Below are 20,795 nucleotides of genomic sequence, written 5' to 3' on the forward strand. Positions count from 1 at the left end.
CGTTTAATAGTTTTGGAAATATTAAGGGAAATTCAAATTTATATATTTAGGGATGCGGATCCTCCGAGCATCCAACAGTCCCCGCGCTCAAATGTGATTGGCTGCCCACACTACAACCAGGAAGGAATACCCTGACCCCCTATGCCTCTTGGGTGGGGGGGGGAGGGTACTATAGGGAACCCACAGTATCATGAAAGCATTTAACATTTTTCACAGACTGTGTCATGTAATTTTTGAGGTCATAAGCAGTGCATTGTGGGGACGTAAGTTATAATTAGCTAAGGTAACTATGAGTGAAATGCCAGCCTAGCTATAACGTCCCTGTAACCTTTGTTTTTTTCCAGTGAATTTCAAAGTTTTTTTAAAATTTCTATTTCATAACTATAACGTCCCTGTAACCTTTGTATATATATATATATATATATATATATATATATATATATATATATATATATATATATCTCTTCACACGCCGGTTCCTGGTTTCCCAGCCCTGCGAGCGCTCGATGTGGGTGCGTTCCCTACGGCGGAACCTCGCCGTTCAATATTTTTCACTCCTCCGAATCAACGAAAGTAATGGGCGCACACGCGCTGCCTTTCCACAATTGAATTTATTATTAATTATTCCAGCATGAAAACTAACAAACGATCAACGCGTTTCAGTGCTCCTGGCACCTTGCTCACATTCAATTGTGGAAAGGCAGCGCGTGTGCGCCCATTACTTTCGTTGATTCGGATGAGTGAAAAATATATATATATATATATATATATATATATATATATATATATATATATATATATATATATATATATGGTTGCCACAGGGTAGTTACGGTTAGGATCGTGTATACATAGGAAATGCATTTATTCTGTTACTAATCCTTTGGCCCCGTTTGACGAATCACCACATAACATTCCAACAAGTGCTACTTTTTGACAAGTTTGTGCATGGAAAGTTTCTGGGTGATTCATCAAGCGGGGACCAAGAAGAAGTGGGGGAGCAAAACAGGTCGTCCTTATTCTTTTGTTCATAGGAATGTTAGACACCACTACAGCGCTGAACGCAATTACACCAAATTTCGAAGAAAGCTAGATCTTGGACCAGAAAGAGTGCTTTTTGTGATTTGTTGTAAATCAGCTCAGTAGTTTTTGAACAATTATGCCAAAAAACTTTGTATTTCGAGGGAAGTGGAGCCTGAGCGGATCTGGCAGATCTCAAACTGAGATCTGAATGGCTGCTACCAGCTTAATCAGGTAGAGGTGGCAGCTATTATAGGACTCAGTCCTATGTCCTAAAAAACTAAAAGACATATGGGGCAGGGCAAGGATATCCTGACTCCCTATGCCTGCTGCTGGTGCTTTATTATTATTTTTATTGCGGAGAGGGGTGTGTGGCCTCCCTCCCCAGGCTGTTTTCGGCCCCGGGGAACCAATCAACAGGGCTCCGCTCCATTTTTAAAGGGGAGGAGGCAGAGCGGTTCCCGTCCCCGAGCTTTTAAAAGGCTCTGGGGACCCCATCCCCCAGGGCCGCTACTATTAAAAAAAAAAAGGGAGGGGGCACCTCTCCCGGAGTCATTGATGCCTCAGGGAAATCCATCACTGGGGACCGACCCCATCCACTGGGGCCGGCTCACATACTGTATCCTGTGGAGCCCACCCTGGGACACAGAATTTAACCTGTCTGCACTGAAGCAGGCTGGGAAATTTGTGTTTAATCCTGCCAGGTGGGAGAAATTTTAAAACTCCTGCCAAACTGGAGCAAACAAAGTCTACTTCCTGCGGGCGCAAGCTTTAAAAATGCTCCCACAGGCTGGGAGCCAACTTGAGATGTGTTTCCTTAGCTGCACGGATACGTGCAGTGAAACAGATCAAGATAGTGCTCCCTCTGGGAGTGAGCAGAATAAATAGCCGCTCTCTCTTGGCGGGAGCAATGCCGGCTCCCACAGCATGCAGAGAGCCGGCTGGGGCTCCACGTACAGCCCCAGACGTAGTGATTGTGGGGCGCTAGGTGGGCACCAGGGCATCAACCTTGAAATAGTGCAAGCCCTAGGTGACGGGTCCCTGAGGCCATAATAAGACATCCGCTTTAAAAGGGATACATGGGGTCCCAATGGTCTGATGAGGCTAGGGCCAGGGGACTCATGGCCCCACTCCCCTTTAAGTACATAGGGCCATGGGGGGGCAGGGCCTGATGAGGCTCAGGGAAGGGGCCATAAGGCCCCCTCCTCTTTAAAAGTTACACAGCCCTGGGGATGAGGTCCCTTGGGCTAATGAGGGTTAGGGAGGGCGGCGTGGCCCCATCCCCATTTTTATTATATTTGATCCCGGGGAATAGGTTTGGGGAAGGGTTTGAATGCCCTCTCCCCTGTTTAATTGTATTTGGCCCCGGGGGTGGGTCCCCGGAGCCCAAAGGCCAATCCTAGGCCATGTGGCAAAGGCTCAACTCCCCACAATGGACAGCCGAAGATCATGCGCAGCGGTGGGTTTGACTGCCTGCGGGCGATAGACTGCAGCTTTGTGGCCAATGCCCGTCAAACATGGCCAAAGGTCCTGTGTAGTGTGGGGTTGGCTGCATAAAAGGAGGGGGTGGGTAGGCTGCAGCGCCTAGTCACAGGCCAGGCCCTGCAACCAACTCCTGGCATGCATGAACGAAGCCCCTGTGTAGGGTGGGGTTGGAAGCTTGCTGAAGGCCATGTGCAGCATGGGGTTGGTTATGCCATATGTGAGGTCATAAGTAGCATATGGCAGTGGTGCAAGTTGTAGTTAGCTCTGCTAACTACAACTGGTGAATTTCCTTTTTTTTTTTAAAGTTCAAACCATTAATGTCACTGACAACTTCAACTAACTGTAACTTTACTTTAACCCCTTGCATGCGGCGCAAATTTTTGTGCTGTGCGAGGATTTGAGTAAGTGGGCGGGATTCAGACGGCCGGGGGCCATCCTCGGCACACGCCCACTGTGACGCGTGACGGCTACCGGCCGTCACGAGCATGCAAGGGGTTAACCTTTGGTTTTTTTCAGTGAATTCTTAAGATAAAAAAAAAGCAAAAACATATTTGTTTATAACACCCAATTATAACGTTACTTCAACCTTTGCTTTTTTCAGTGAATTTCTAGGGTATTTTTTAATGTAAAGGAATATTTGATTACCACACATAAAGCCAAACCTTGCACAGTTGGGGGTTGGGTGTAGTGCCTGGCCTGTGTCCAGACTTTGCGGCCAACCCCTGGAAAGGCATCCAACTCCACAATGCACAGGACCTTCGGTCACACTCAGCGGGGAGTTGGCCGCAGGTCCTGCCCTGTGGCCAACCCCTGCATGCAGCCAACCTCACGCTGCACAAGGCCTTCGGCCATGTGTGGTGGGGAGTGGGGGGGGGGGGTTGGCCACAGGGCCTGGCTCCAGAGACCCCATCCTCAAGTGCTCTTTTAATTTTTTTAAAGGAGAGGGGGCTGCATGGTCCTTCTTCCCTAACTTATTATGGCCCTAAGGGACCCTATCTCCCAGGGCCATATATATTTTGAACGGGAGAGGGGCCGTGTGGCCCTCATCCCTGGGACTCAGGCACTGGGGACCCCATCCCTCAGGGCCACTACTAAAAATGAAGGGGAGGGGGACACAGCCCTCCTCCCAGAGCCTCTTTAGGTCCTGGGGAGCCATCATTTTTCCTGCCCGGAGGAAAGAGCTAATTCTGCTCCTTCCAGGTGGCAGCAATATTTTGATCTGTTTCCCTGCCTGCTTCAGTGCAGGCAATGACACAGATCAAATGTCAGCTCTCAGTGGGCAGGAACATTTTCAAAGCTCTTGCCCACTGGGATTGGACTTGGTGATTGCTCCCGCTTGGCAGGAAATTAAAAAATCCTACCACCAAGTGAGAGCAAACACAGGATTCCCTGCTGGTGCAGGCAGGAACACAGCTATGTCCCTGAGGTGGACTCCCAAGGACAAAGCTACTGAGCCGGCCCCGGGGGGATGGGGTCACTTGGGCCAGTAATAGCTCAGGAAGGGGGCATGTGCCCCTTCCTTATTTACTGTAATTGCGGCCTTGGGGTGGGCTCTCCAGGGCCTTTAGAGGCTTGGGGAGGGGGGCACATGGCCCCTCTTCTCATTTGCGATAATCTAGAGCCAAAATGTTTCCAGACATCACTTTCCTTTATGCTGGTGTAAAGATATATATGCATATATTTAAAATGCTTGTGCACAAAACTATTTTTAAATAAGTTGGGTTATGTTTATTTTTAGTGAGTGCAATGTTCCTTAGTTGCAATGAGATACTGTGCAGTTTTTTTTCTACAATCTTTGATTGTTTCTTTCCTATTGTTCAACGGTGACTGCTTCAAAAGTACATTGTTTATGGTGTATGAGTAAAGAAGCTGAGAACAGTTAAAAATGAAAACTGAAATGCATGTTTATCCGTAGTAGCAGATATTGAGTTCTCAACGTGGATTGGAAAGGCATTGGACACAGCATTACCGAAAAAATCCACCTGCAACCCCCGCGGTAAAATTACCTCGCCCTGGTTCACCACGGAAGTACGACTACTAAAAAAACTATGCAAAAAAAACGAAATGGCATGAAGGAAGAACTTCGATCCCCTCAAGAAGCTGGAATACAAGCGTATGATCCTTAAATATAACAAGCACTGAAAATGCAATAGGTCTCGCCTTTTATTAAGTTAAAGCCATTTGATTTGCTAATGGTATTATATAGCAAAGCAAATGGCTTTAACTTAATTAAAAGCTATACCTATTGCTTTTAAAGGCTTATTTATCTAAGTAAAGTTTAGAAAACATGCCACTGAAAGAGACCCCCCCTTGTTTTTTTTTAATTAAAACATCACCTGAAGCAGTGTTTTGCAAAAAGGCAATATGCAAATTTTGGCTACTTTTATTTAGCGTGCCCGGACCGATTTTTAATCCTAATTCAACCCTGGTGTGACTGTGCATTATAAAGGATAAAAATAGCCCCTACTGTGTTGAAATATGTGACCTCGGTGTTCTGTGGCCACTACAAGGAACTCATCCTTTAGCCTCATTACTCAAAGTTGTTACTGAAATCTTCGATTATCCCTCATAGCCTTTTGATACCCTCTGAGCAAATGGGATTCGGCAGCAAGAAAAGGTTAAATATGCAGTTTAAGCAGCCCATTTGTGGCATTATAGCCGTACTTGAACACGTTGACATGTTTGCACATGTTAACTCTATCTGGGGAAAGGTTTAACCTCATTAGTTGCAGTTTAACGCCCAAATACAGCAATGAGCAACAGAAAGGCGGCCAGTTAACTTTACCAAAAGGTCTACCACTGCCCAGCAACATGTGTGGCAGAGTTGTATTGTCTGTTTATCCGTATAAGCTCAAAACTATATATTTTTTAAATGAAACTCTGAAAACTGTTCAAAAGATGATGTATTATGTGTCGAGTGCAGCAAATCCATAATTATGCGGAAAATGCCGCAGCCGTAGAATCGAGTATTAAAGGGCTCCCGCATCTGAAGAATTTAAGAATGTGCACCTCTCCCAAACCAGTTCACAAGTTACACACATTAACCTGACGGAGCATGTCTCTTACTGCATTGTGTAACTGCATACAAACGCGCCTGTCTGTTTGGGAAACATCAGTTTACACTTACTCACTGTGAAGAGGAGGTAATCAGCCATGACACCGGAGGACTTAAGCTGAACAAGGGGAGCGGGCTGGAACTTTAAAGTTTCTTTTCACAAAGGCCTAATCTAGAAATAAGGCTGAACTGCTGGAAAATACAAGCATTGGCAAAGCCAGTAAGTCTTATCTGTGGGCGGGTTATTGGTTTGTTAATTGGATGGGTGTGGTGAACAGAAGGTCGGGTGGGGGCTGAGAGCACAACGGTAAAAAAAAAGCATTAAAAATGCAATAGGTCTCGCCTTTAATTAAGTTAAAGCCATTTGCTTTGCGATACCATTAGCAAATTAAATGGCTTTCGCTTAATAAAAGGTGAGACCTATTGCATTTTCAATGCTTGTTTGAGCAGTCTGCGGGCGATTTTACGGCTGAAGCAGGGGTGACACCACTCGTGCACACCTGCTGACACTAGTGCGTGACCGTCACCCGTTACTTAGTCAGACTTTACTCAGTAACACTACGGAACTTCACTCAAGCACCCTTCAATGTGAGAGCAGTAAATTCTCTAATCTCATAATAAAACATGATTACCTAAAGCTGGGCAAGCAGCAGAAACTAGGGGAGAACTGACTGATTAGAACCGCACAACGAAAGTAGAAATAATATTTAACTAAATAGTGAGTGGAAGGCTTGATGTCTTTCTACAAACAAGGCAGCTCTGGGAGGGGGGCTGGACATGAAGGAAGGAGAAATGCGAGTCACGGCCGGAGGCCGGCCATGAAAACAATGCAGCAAGCCTTTGATGTCGCAGGGGGTGGAGCGGCAAACTGAAAGCACGGCCGGCCGTGAAAGCCTTTGATGCCGCAGGGGGTGGAGAGGCACCAAGCTGGGCAACAGATGGCTGACGATTTGATGCTGTGCACGCGCATTTTAGGTCAATGCGCTTGCGCATTGACCTAAAAGCGCAAGGGCACAGCATCAAATCGAAAGTTAGTTAAAGTCTGTTTAAGCCCCTATAGTCTCGCTCCGCTCTATGCGCATGCGCATTGACAGGTCGCGAAACCTAAAAAGTAGGACATTTACAATGCCAATAGCTCTAACTTTGGCGAAGGTGACACCGTTGCATTGTAAATGCTTGTTTAATAGGCAGATGTGCCAGACTTTAGAAAGAAGCGACACCCCGTAGGTAAATACAATGTTATGCTACATCCATGCTTATGGGTGTAATGTGCATCCTTTCCCCCATGCACATGAGGAAATGCCCCTTTCACAGTGCGTAATGTGTATTATAGCACGGTTGCACAAGAGTCTGTAGCCCCTTCTACAATATGGAAATGCCCACAGAAAGCAAGAAATAAGCGCAAACGCCAGGGCGCTTCCATAATCTGGCTTCAGGTGATCAACAGCTTCACCCTCACATTATCACACCAACCTCCCCTTGAGGCACGCTTAGCGACCTACGACTGTATGCAAAGCAGCTGTGGGTGATAGAAATATTTACAAATAAATAAATACAAAGGATGTACCAAAGTTGAAAGAACATTTAACAGGGAATATTAAAGTAGAAACAATTATATGGTACTATTCCATATTAGGCACCCAACTATGTCTGCCCAAATTAAGTTATGGCTGCACAAAAAAAGTCAGCAGACATTTAATGTAGCAGAAAACTAGAGTGCAGCTAACGCAGCGCTTAGAGAACAGTTTAATCCACCGACTCCCCTTAAATGATGACTTCACTAAATGAAAGCCCTTTCAGCACCACCTCAATCTAACTTCCATCCTAAAGCGAGCCTAGACTACAGAGTGGTATGGACGGATGGGCACTTGTTTGAAAAACAGCCAATCATCTTCCCCTACTGTTAAAATTATCAATATTGTGTTGGTGACAACAACAACAAAAAATCAATCGAGACAAGAAAAAACAATAGGGAGCTCACCTCCAGGTTTTTAAAACTCCTTCCTAGTGCCGCGAAGTGTGCAGTGCTGCCTCGAAGTGAGCAATCCTCCTCTTTCCTTCCATTGGGCGCCCGTTAGTCAGTCAGACACAATCAGTACGGTGGTCCTGAAGACCCTTGAAGAAGCAGCCCCGAGCCGGCCCTCATTTCAGGAAAGCGTGTAGGGCTGGGAGAACGACCACCGCCGGCCTGGCACCATCTGCAAGCGCACTGCTGTCCCGAGAGGCGCTGCAGGCGGAAGGGTGGGCCTGCAGCGAGGGGAACGCCCTGCTCTCTGCACGCGCTGCTCAACCGGACACGAGGGGTCACCAGCCACGCAGGACCAGCGTCAGGACACGCGGGGTCACCAGGCACGCAGGACACGAGGGGTCACCAGCGACGCAGGACCAGCCACAGAGAACCAGCGGTGGTGCTGACCACCTCAGCGAGTGGCATCCGTTCCGGGTCTCCACAGCTGGACCAGGAAACGAGTGTGTATCGGACAATAGGGCTCTGACAACAGGGAAAATCAGACGCACAAACACTGGGGAAAGCCTGCAAGCACTAAGGGCCTCAGAGCAGGACGCAAAGGCACCCACTGCTTCCAACCAATGGTTGTCTCCAGAGCAGCATTACGTTTCAATATTTCCTCCTGGTCAGTGGTATATTCAGATGATGTTTTCAAAAGACGTGTCGTCCATTGGTAACATGCTTACGTGTGTTATTTCACGAGCTTGAGGTCTCTTCTCAATCTGGGCGCCTTTACAGAGTTGAGGAATTCCAATTGGTCCGTGTTGTGTAAAGCAGTTGGCTTGAGTACGGTTAGTATAGCTTTGTTCAATTATTCACTCAGGAAGGGGTTTGCGCTGGGTACTTTAGAAGAACAAGCTGAGTGAGGAACGCCGGGCGCGGTGAGAGTGCACGAGATGCAGTGCCGTGAGCGTGTACATCGGCGCACGCTGAAGATTGCCGGAGAAGACACGCCGACCTCCGAGTCTGCCTGCTGCGAGGACACGCAAAGAGCCCGGTGAGTGTGGGGGTGTGTGAGAGGGAGGGGATGTGTGTGTGTGTGTGTGTGTGTGTGCGCGTGTGGTGGGGGTGGAGGTGGGTGCCTGTGTGCGTGTGTGTGCCTGTAGGTGCGCGTCCACGGTCTCTAGCGAGACCTAATTAACGTGCACAAGCTTTTCACTGTGAAGCGCGTTCACAGACCTGAATCGGCTCGTGCACAGGCCTGAATCGACTCGTGCACAGGCCTGTGTCCAGGTTTGTCTCCCTTGGAGGCAAACACGGTGACAATAAGTCTCGTTGGCGGCAGCGCTTCGCGCTGCAACGCCAGCGAGACCTAAAAAGGCCCTTAAAACTGCACAGTCTACTTTCTTTAAAGAAAAAATCAGGTCATCGACCAATTCGTCGAGGGAAACCTTTCAAATAGCAAAAACTCTTTTAAAAATTCCTGACCCACCATCCCCTGTAGAGCCATCGGTCAGCCGTTGCAATGAACTAGCTGAGTTTTTTGATTTTGCGATCAAAAAAATGATTAGTTCTCTTCCCCCGCACACCACTGACACCATCGATCCGCAAGACCTGCCTATTTTGATATCCCAGACACGGAGATCAAACTGGATCGGTTTGTGCCAATAACTATAGACACTCTGTTCTCTGTTTTGCAGTCAATCAAAAGCGGATCCCCACTCGACCCTGCACCACTGAACATCTTAAAATTAGTGACCCCTACCATCCTTCCCTATATGGCGAAATTGATTAACATTTCGCTATGCCATGGTATTGTACCTCCGAGTTGGAAAAAGGCAATCATCAAAGCATTGATTAAAAAACCCAATTTGGACCCCTTTGAGTTGAATAATTACCGGCCAATTTCCTTGCTGCCTAGCATCAGCAAAGTTGCTGAAAAATTCATTAATCACCAGCTATTTAGCTACCTTGAAGTTAACGGTCTACTTAAACCTTCACAGACGGGATTCAGGCCGGGCCAGAGCACGGAGACCGCAATAATTGCGGTAGTAGAAGAGGCCAGAAAGATCATAGACTCAGGAGGATCAGTGGCAGTGATCCTCCTGGATCTGAGTGCGGCCTTCGAGACCGTTAACCATTCTACCCTGGTCCACAGACTTGAGGGTCTGGGCATCTCAGGACCTGCTCTGTCCTGGCTGGAATCCTTCTTGAATGGCCAGTCTTTTCAGGTGGCAGACAGTAATTTCACTTCTAAAATAACACCCATACACTGTGGCGTTCCTCAGGGTTCGTCCCCGAGTCCAACTCTTTTTAATGTTTATATGTCCCCCCTTGAGAATATTGTCATCCCATTTGGTATCAAATTACTAACTTACGCGGATGACACTCAGCTGGTTGTATCCTTAAGTCAGCAGGATCATTCCGCTACCAACCTCTATTCTTGCCTTGGGGACATAGCCAAATGGATGGATAGGTCTCATCTGAAATTAAACAGTGACAAGACGGAGGTCCTGGTCCTGGGCAATCAATCACATTTTCGCCCAGAGACCTTATGGCCTCCCTGCATGGGTCCACCCCCAACCCCAAAGGATGAAATTAAAAGTTTGGGGATTTGGCTAGATGAAGGCCTCACCTTTACCACCCAAGCCAGAACAACCGCTGGTATTTGCTACGGCCTCTTACGCACCGACCAAAAAATCCTACCTTTACTTCCCACCCAGTTCCAAAAGTTGTTGATTCAGGGACTTTTATTGTCCCGTTTGGATTACAGCAATGCCCTGTATCTTGGGCCCCTAATAAGGTGATAGGAAAGCTTCAGGTTGTGCAAAACGTTGCTGCCCGACTTCTTACTGGCACGAACGCACAAGTTACTACTTGTGTAACGATATATCTGTAAGAGACATTAGTTAGTATTAGATTCCTTACCTTAGAATATCCCCAGGCGTCAGACTGGATCCGGAAACTTTTGCGTAGCAGTACCCTTGCACGTCGGTAGGCGCCGTCTGCGGCTCCGCGTCCGTCGTCGGCGTCGTGGGTGCCGTGATGACGTCGTCGGAGTACTTAGACGCCGCCTCCGCGTGCTGACGTCAGTTCTTAGACACAGCTTTTCCGCGCCAGAAACGCAGAGCCATGTCAAAAAACCAACACTGGTGCCATTGAAACTAGGGCCCTGAAAGGGGGTAACCCTAACCCTAGATATCGGTTCGCAGAACGGGGAGGATGGGTGGGTCGGTAAGGAATCTAATGCTAACTAATGTCTCTTACAGATATATCGTTACACAAGTAGTAACTTGTGCATCTGAAAGAGACACGTTAGTATTAGATTCCTTACCTTAGAATAGATACCCCAGCAATACCAACCCCGGTGGTGGGTCTGCGAACCAATAATCACACCAGAAAGTCCAGGAGGACAGAACGGCCAAAGAAGCCATCCCTCCGGACTTGGCTGACCAGGCAGTAGTGTCTTGCAAACGTGTGCAGCGATGCCCACGTAGCTGCCTGACAGATGTCTTGTAAGGGCACGCCCAGGGCAGTTGTAGTCGCCGTGGCTTGGGTAGAGTGAGCCCGCAATCCAACAGGGGGCTCCTTTTTAGCCAAGGAGTAGCATGCCTGGATACACAAGATGATCCACCGGGAGATGGTCCTCTTGTGCACCGCTTTCCCCTTCTTAGCGCCCACGTAACCAACAAAGAGTTGGTCATCCACCCGGAACTGGCATGTGCGATCCAAGTAAAATGAGAGGGCACGTTTTGGGTCCAGACGGTGGAGCCACTCTTCCTTTTTAGAGGGATGCGGTGGCGGGAAGAAGGTTGGCAAGGTGATAGACTGCCCGATGTGGAAGGCCGTGACAACCTTGGGCAGGAAAGATGGCTTAGTACGCAACACCACTTTGTCCGGATGGACAGAAAGGAAAGGTGGAGTAAAAGAAAGGGCCTGGAGCTCACTCACTCTCCTGGCAGAGGGGATGGCAACCAGGAAAGCAGTCTTCAGAGTAAGAAGGCGGAGAGGACAGTTGTGAAGTGGCTCAAAGGGAGCGCACATCAGAAACGTAAGAACCAGGTTCAAGTCCCACTGAGGCATCACAAACGGAACAGGAGGGAACGTGTGTGTGATGCCCTTTAGAAACCTATTTACAATAGGGGACTTGAACAAAGAAGGTTGATCAGGCAGCCTCAGAAAGGCTGAAAGGGCAGAAAGGTAGCCCTTGATAGTGCCCAGAGCAGAGCCCTGCTGGGCAAGAGAAAGAAGGAAGAGATGAACCTCAGAAAGAGGGGCAGCAAGAGGATCCACAGCCTTTGCTGTGCACCATGCCACAAATCTGTTCCACCTGCAGGCGTATACCGACTTTGTGGAGGGACGCCTGGCTGCCAGAATGACGTTACAGACTTCAGGAGGCAAGTCAAATGGCCTCAACTGTCGCCGCTCAATCTCCAAGCATGGAGGTGGAGACTGGATAGGTTCGGGTGGAGGACCGTCCCCTGCTGCTGCGACAGAAGGTCCTTCTGAAGAGGCAGACGAACCGGGGGATCGACTGACATACTGAGTAGCTCTGGATACCAGTACCTTTGAGCCCAGTCCGGAGCCTCAAGGATGACTTGGGCCCGGTCGCGCTTGATCTTATTCAGCACTCTAGGCAGAAGTGGTATAGGCGGAAAGGCGTACAGTAGACCGCAGCTCCACTCGCGACGAAAAGCGTCTCCGAGCGAGTGCCACCTTGGAAATTCTAACGCGCAGAACTGATGACATTGCGCGTTCTCTTCGGTGGCGAATAGATCTAACCAAGGCTCTCCCCATTGCTGAAAGAGGCCTTGCGCCACGTCCGAGTTCAGACGCCATTCGTGATCCATCATGCACCGACGGCTGAGCTCGTCCGCCCTGGCGTTCAGAGAACCCGCCAGGTGTTGAGCCACCAGGGTCACGCCCTGGCGTTCCAGCCATTGCCAGAGGCGCAGAGTCTCCTGGCAAAGGGTCCACGACCCCACCCCGCCCTGTTTGTTGCAGTACCACATGGCGGTGGTGTTGTCCGTGAACACCTGCACTACACTCCCCCGGACAGAGGGGAGGAATGCTTTTAGTGCTAGACAAATCGCCCGTAACTCCAACAGGTTGATGTGGAGCCGGGCCTCCACCGGAGACCAGAGGCCTCTGATCTCCGCCTCTCCCATGTGGCCTCCCCAGTCCTGGAGGGACGCATCCATCACAACTACGTGCTCCGGTTGGGGAAGGGAGAGGGATCTGCCGCTGACCCAATCGCGGTCCGTGAGCCACCACTGCAGCTGTCTCGCAGTGCCCTCCGAGATCAGGACGTGGTCGGATAGGTTGCCCTGATGCTGGGCCCACTGAAACTTCAGGTCCCACTGCAGAGCCCGCATCCGCCACCTGGCGTGATGCATCAGCAGGAGGCAGGAGGCCATCAGCCCCAGAAGCCGCAGCGTCAACCTGACCGAGACCCGGGATAACGGCTGAAAGATGGGAATCAGAGCCTGAATATCCAGGACCCGCTGTTCGGGTGGATAAACACGACACCGCGCCGAGTCGAGAACCGCTCTGATGAAAAGGAGCTTCTGAGAGAGGCACAGGTGTGACTTCGGCACATTGATGGAGAACCCCAGCCGGTGCAGGAGATCTGCCGTAGTCTGGAGGTGGCTGACGACTGTCTGGGGCGAGCCCGCCTTCAACAACCAGTCGTCGAGGTAGGGGAAGACTGAAACTCCTAACCTGCGCAGATGAGCTGCGACCACCGCCATCACCTTTGTGAACACCCGTGGGGCGCTGGTAAGGCCGAAGGGGAGTACGGTATACTGAAAGTGCTGGTGGCCAACCGTGAACCGCAAATAGCGCCGGTGGGCCGGCAGGACGGAGATGTGGAAATAAGCGTCCTGCAAGTCCAACGCTACCATCCAGTCTCCTGGGTCCAGGGCAGCTAGGACCTGAGCCAGTGTCGGCATCTTGAACTTCTCCTTCCGGAGGAAGCCGTTGACGTTCCTTAGGTCCAAGATAGGGCGTAGGCCCCCTTTGCCCTTCTTGGGTACCAGAAAGTAGTGGGAGTAGCAACCACACCCTACTTCTGGCCCAGGAACGCGCTCGATGGCCCCCTTGGCCAAGAGGGCCGTAACTTCCTCCTGCAGAAGTCGCAAATGATCCCCCGATACACGGTGGTTCTGCGGTGGCATGTCTGGAGGAGTCGCCTCGAAGGGGAGGGAGTATCCCCTTCGGACGATCTGCAGCACCCACCCGTCAGAAGTGACGGTGCGCCAGTGGAGGTGGTGATGGCGAACCCTGCCCCCCACTGGCGTCACATGGGCCTGAAAGCACGGACTAGGAGGGCTTTGAGGCGGATGCTGCGGGGGAAGGTGTGGACTGACCTTGCCGTTGTCCCCGACCGCCAGGACGGCGGTTCCCACGGCCGCCACCGCGTTGGGTATTACCCTGCGGAGCGTGGCTGGCAGCACGTGTGGGTACACCCCTTCCGTGGCCACGAAAGGAATGAAAGGCAGCCGATTGCTGGCGCGGGGCCGAGAGGCCCAAGGACTTGGCCGTAGTCCTGAAGTCCTTAAAGCGCTCGAGCGCATGGTCTGCCTTGTCGCCAAAGAGGCGACGGCCATCAAACGGCATGTCCATCAAAGTGTTCTGGACATCGGCCGAAAAGTTGGCGGACCTCAACCAGGCGTGACGTCTGACCGCCACCGTCGTTGCCATCGCTCTACCCAGTGAGTCGGTGGTATCCAGCCCACACCGTATAGAATATTTGGCTGCATCCCGGCCCTCCACAAGGGCTTGGCCGAGTTTGGCCCGTACCTCCAACGGACACTCTGGCAGCACTTCCGCAACCGTATCCCACAGAGAGTGGGTGTAGCGGCCCAAGAGGCATGCGGTGTTGGAAGACCGCAGTCCCAGACTAAGGGACAAGAAGATCTTTTTGCCGTACTGCTCGTACCTCTTGGATTCCCTGTCCGGCGGTGCCGACGGGAATGCGGTCTGGGAATTGGAGGCCTGGATGACCAGGCTCTCGGGGGTAGGGTAGGTGGACAGGAAACATGGGTCGCTCGGTGCTGGGCGGTGGCGTCTGGCCACGTTCCTATCTACGGGCGAACCCGTAGCGGGCTTGGACCAGGTGCCCAGAAGAACGTCGGTCAAGGCCTCATTAAAGGGCAGCAGAGGCTCGCCCGAGCTTGACTGCGGTTTAAGGACCTCAGTGAGGAGATTAGTCCTCACGGCCCGCGACGGGGAGCTCAAGGCCCAAGGCCTTGGCAGCCCTCATCAACACCACACTGTAGGTTGCCCCCTCCTCCAAAGCCACAGTAGGAGGGGAGACAAAACCAGTGTCTGGAGAGGTGTCCAGGCCACTGGCCTCCCCAAGGTCTCCTGCCCAGTCCTCCTGAGACTGACACTCTCGGGTCAGAGGGTCCTCAGACCCCTCCCAATACCCTTCATCACCCATCTCCTGAAACTCAGGGTTCTCAACTAATGGGGCCTGCTCATAGAAGTGAAACTCCCCAAACGACGTCTGGAGCGGCGCCCATCGGGGCCGTCCCGACGTCGGAACAGGAATGAAGGGGGCATCGGGGACGGCGGCACCAGAGGACAGCGCCGGAGGCGACACCTGATGGTCCGACGCCGGGGAGGTCGTAAGGTCCACTGGCGACGATCCAGATCCCGAAGAAGGTCTAGCGGCGTCCCGCGGCGCCGGGCCCGAAGGCGCCAGGACAGCTGTACCCTGCGGCGCCGGGCCCGAAGGGACCGGCGGCGTCGGGATAGCGGGAACCTGCGGCGCCGGGCCCGAAGGCATCGGCGGCGTCGGGGCCGAAGCACCCGACGGCGTCGGGGCCGAAACCCCCGACCCGCTAGAGGCCCCAGACGGGTCTGCTGGGCCCGAAGGCGCCGCGTAGCCCGTTGGAGGAGAGAGTTTCCTCATGGCCATGAGGAAGCGCTCGATCTCCTCCGGCGTCGCGTTGAGCCCAGGGACCGGAGGGTGTGGAGCTGAACGCGGCGACTCCGACGGAGCCGCGTGGGCGGTGTCACCCGAACCCCCGGCCACATCGCGCGAGCGTCGGGGGGGAGTCCGCAGAGCGATGACGCCTCTTGGACTTCTTGTGCTTCTTACCTGACGACGACTTCGACCCGGAGGAGTGCGGCCTACTCTCGGAGCTGTGGTGGCTCCGAGCCCGCGACCTGTCCCTCGAGTTCGAGTCGCCTGCGGGACCGCTCCCGCCTGGCTTTCGAAGAGAGGGCCCGGCAGTCAGAGCAGGCCTTGTCGTCGTGATCGACGCCTAGACAAGTTAAACACAGGTGGTGAGGATCCGTGATCGACATCGTGCGGTCGCAATCCTCGCAGTGCTTAAAGCCGGGCATCCCTACGGCACCAATCGGAGTCGAAAGACTTCGAGAAATTATCAAAAAACGATCAAAAAGTTAGTAAAAAATTGACTAGGGTTACTGCTTTTTCCAGATCTGCGCTTGCTGGCGCGGAAAAAAGAAGAACTGACGTCAGCACGCGGAGGCGGCGTCTAAGTACTCCGACGACGTCATCACGGCGCCCACGACGCCGACGACGGACGCGGAGCCGCAGACGATGCCTACCGACACGCAAGGGTACTGCTACGCAAAAGTTTCCGGATCCAGTCTGACGCCTGGGGATATTCTAAGGTAAGGAATCTAATACTAACGTGTCTCTTTCAGATAGTCGGTGCTCAGCCAAACCAGCCCTCAAGTCACTTCACTGGCTACCCATTCAAGAAAGGGTGCATTTTAAGGCCCTTTGTACTGCTCACAAAATCCTGCATGGGAAAGCACCTCCCATTCTAAACGATCTAGTCACTCCCTACAAAACTAATAGAACTCTTCGTTCCACACACCTGCACCCGACGTCTATACCCAGGATCAAGAAGGCTTGATCTGGAGGTCATCTCTTTTCATATAACGCCTCCAAACTGTGGAATGCATTGCCTTTACACATCCGGGCCCAGCCTAATTTGCTTTAATTCCGCGAACTTCTGAAGACATGGCTGTTTCCTTAAACTATCTTCTGTCATCCTTTCTGCTCTATCATTAGCGCTGGGACGCTCACGGGCAGCCATGCGCTCTACAAATCTGTAAAATAAATAAAATAAATAATGTTTATATTTAACCCTTTGGATGCGTCGGACCGTCCGATGTCACAGTGGGCGTGTACGTCGTACGGCCGGGAGCCGTCCGATCTGCGCACGCGTAACATTTTGCTACATCGCAGGGGAATTCCGCCCGCATTAAAAGGTTTAATACATACTTTTACAGTAAAAGAAATGTCTAGTTATTTCTTAGAATTATACCTTTTTGCATTGTTGAAATTGTAAGTTACTTTTGTAATTATATTAATAGTAAACTAACAAATATTTCAGTTTTTGTTTTACTTTTTATACAGATCAATGGCACCATCTAGAGAGGTAATACACTTTACTTATTAGTTCTTGCACTGCTGTTAGATAACTTTAGATTTTGAGGATGCACACTCAAGGACAGATTGCTACAGTTACTAACGCACTATGCACACATCAGCACAGCAACACACACCCAGCTACACACAGATAGTGGTACTCACACACACGCACCAACACACACTGATACAGCCACTGCCACACCTAGACACACATTGATACAGTCACTGGCACACCCAACTATGCAGAGGTACAACCACTGATACATCCAGTCAAACTAATTCATGAAATAACACACCCATGTACACAGTGACACTCCCAGGAACGTACCTATGAAGACACTCACAGAGCCAGCCAAAAATGAATACATCCAATATCACACTCAGGTACACACTGACGTACACACCAAGAGATTCAGAGACGTAGCAATACAGAGATGAAAAACTCAGGCATACAGCACTGGAGACACACACACACACACCCAGCCAAACACTAATGCATCCAATAAAACACCCAGGCACACACTGATGTACACAGTGAGACACCCAGGGACTTACCAATGCAGACACACACACACACCTAGGCAGCCCTGGGGTGGGCTCCCCAGGGCTTTTAGAAGCTCGGGTGGGGTGGCACATGGCTGCCTTCCCATTTTCAATAATGTATTGCCAAAATGTGGGCTGGTGTAAAGACGAGCACACACAGACACACTCAGAGACTTACCAACGCAGAAACTGACACACCCAGGTATACAGCAATGCAGACACTGCCAGAGCCAGCAAAACACTAATGCATCCAATAACATATCCAGGCACACACTGAGACACCCAGAGACTTACCAATGCAGACACTGACACACCCAGCCATACCGCAATGCAGCCACTGACACAGCCAGCCAAACACTAATGCATCCAATAACAAACGCAGGTACACATTGATGCATGCAATGATATATCCAGGCTCACATTGAAGCATATATTGACACACCCAGGCACATATTGATGCATGCACTAACACACCCAAGCACTCACTAATGCATACACTAACACACCTAAGCATATACTGATGCACACAATGACACACCCACTCTCACACCAATACAGTAACTGACACATTAAAAACACAGAGTTAGCTCTTTGTTTGAGTAGATGATTTTTCTAACAAAAAACGTTTTGTTTTCTAGATCGGTTTTATATCAGTTTTCTAAAAAATGTGTTTTGGTTTTTTTTTAACAAAAAGCGAACAAGGCAGTAAAAAGAGTAAGGATGGGGAAATTCAATGAAGCAATGATGTAGTCACCGAAAGCATGGGGGAAAAAAACTAACAGTGAGGCTTCTTCACTGTATCTACACATGCATCCACAGAAGACATTTTTATAGCAATAAGCATGTGGAATTTCACGCAGTGAATAAACAGGTCACTCATTTCCTCACAGGCAACTGGTATTGTAATGATGCAGCTGGAAGAGGGTTCTCTCAAGGCTGCTGTACAGGTCGACTGCCCTGTTGCACCTGCTTTCTCTCGCATCCTCTGGCTGTAGACCCTCTTGTGAACTTTTTTAGGTGCTTCTACATAGAACTTGTCCCATGTGAATACTTCTTTGGGGTGCCTCTGGATAACTGCTTGACACAAATTGTGCACTCAACATATTTTGCTATTACATTCTCTTCCCCAGAAGGTATAGTAAAGTGCTCCCACACATACTTTTTTTGTGTGGTGGTGTGTCTTCTTCCTCATCCTCAACAGGTTATGGATGCTCATCTTGGACGAATGATGTAGCTTCAGCCATTGTGTAAAAGCACAGCACTGCTGGTTCTCAATTCTCCTTCTAGAGACTTCACTGGAGAAGTAACTGCTTTTGGGTGTGGTTTTCAATGTGGAAGGGAGGGGTTTTAATGTATCCAATCAGAAGGCAATGTTTGGATGTGTTCGAGTGGATTCGCGAATCCGGCCTGTAAATTTGCAGATTTGCGAACCTGGTAAAAACGGTAACTGTTCGGAAAAACAGATACAAGGTGGTTTACATATATGTTCACACTGATTTTATGAACGGCAATGGAGGGGTGTACAAATGGGCAGTAGTTTGTAAAAATGTAGGCAGATTCGGACAAAGAATTCGTTTTGGTCGCATGATCGGGAGTAAAACCCATAGAATAGTAGTCTTTCTATATTTCCAGACATGCAAATGTACAGCCGTACCCCAAAAATATTTTTTTAACAAAATAACATTTGTTTAATTGCATGAAAATTACTTAATTTACTTTACATTAACAACAAACGTGATTTTTGTAAAAATGAATCGACAGTATAAAAGAAATTATAAAAAAAACTGTAATACACTTAGCATTAAATATAAACCTACAAATTACCTAAAAAGTTCAATTTAGAGGGTCATATTTTAGAAATAGAATTTAAAAAACCTTAGGTTACAGGGACGTTATAGATAGGCTCAGATTTCACTCATACAAAACCATAGACATTCAGCAGTTATAGTTACCTGAGCTAACTATAACTTATGCCCCAGAATGCACTGCTTATGACCTCACATATTACATCACTTATGACATGGTCAGTGGCATCACTGATTACATCATCTGGTGTGTTTCGTAAACGTTTCAGAGACTTAAAGATATATACTAAGCTATTGTGCAAGTTAAATTACTATCTTTCTGTACTACTGAGTGATACTATTTCTAACATATATATTCTGAGTGAATATATATAAGCTGCAGTTCCACAAGTTATTATGCGTCCCTCACCAGACAAAATGCAAAAGCATTGAAATTCTTCCATAAAGCTGCATTTCCACTAGTCATCACTAGTCCATCACAAGTCAAATGCAAATGCATTCAAAGTCTCACATGAGGCTGCTGCTCCACTTGTCAATAGAGGTCAAGCTCAAGTCAAAAGCAACTGCTTCAAATGATCTGCAAGTTGAGGGGGTGTGGTTGTCATACAGAAATTTGAATACACACTTGCTTTTTTAATAATTTGTTCTTATTTTCCACAGAATTAATTATTTGCCAAAGGTGGTTGTTAATAACCAGTCAAAATTTCACATCAATTATATAATACTTTTTTCAATTTTTTTTCAGTTTGTGATCACACCCTACTATTAATAGGAACTTTAATTCACTGGTAAGTATAAGTAAATTTAGAAGTCTTATTTGAGCTTGTTACGTTTCAGTGCAAGTGCCTAACAATTTTTGGTTTTGTGGAACTCTTATTTAGTTACATGTAGGGAAAAATGTAGTCACTTAAAGTGAAGGCATTCTCAATGGAAGGTGTGGGCTGGCCGTTTGATCAATACCATCTGCTGGGGTGGGAGGGATTATAATTTGAGTGACATGTCAACCGACGAATGGTGAAAGGGTGTTGACTGTATGTATTTTTTGTATCATATTTATTGTAAAACAGGAGGTTGGCAAGACAGATAAAGCGGTCTTTAGGTCTGACCTAAAATATAAGGATTTGGCCTGGCTTATGGTGCTATGTCGAGGTGGCATGCTCAAACCTGCCCTAATAGGCTACAGTGGCATGCCTAGAACCATATTTTGACCTTGTCACTGCAGTGGTGTCTCAATTTCAGTACTGCATTCCAGTAGTGACATTTAACGTACTAGCGCTGGGAACCTCATGTACAATTTACTAGGGTCTTGTAAGTAAGTGAAATGACCCAATTGAGTTTTAGCCAAGAGTACACGTACTTTGGGGTGCAGAGCACATGCACTGGGGCCTGGACAGCAGGACCCAGTGGAATACAAGTCAAAAAAGCATCAGCTGAAAAGAGGGGCGTATGTGTGTGTGGGTGTGTGTGTGGCGGAAATTTACCCACCTTGGTTTATAGCTTGCTATTAAAACCTATTCCAGG

General features: G+C 49.1%; 1 protein-coding gene across 4 annotated transcripts in view; it reads right to left on the minus strand.

Moving 5' to 3' along the window:
- Positions 1–20,795, minus strand: part of TMED8 (transmembrane p24 trafficking protein family member 8) — a 107,004-nt gene that overhangs the window by 46,178 nt on the left and 40,031 nt on the right. The window lies entirely within an intron of this gene.

This window comes from Lissotriton helveticus, chromosome 9 (genome assembly GCF_964261635.1).
Source record: "Lissotriton helveticus chromosome 9, aLisHel1.1, whole genome shotgun sequence".
NCBI classification, from domain to species: Eukaryota; Metazoa; Chordata; class Amphibia; order Caudata; family Salamandridae; genus Lissotriton; species Lissotriton helveticus.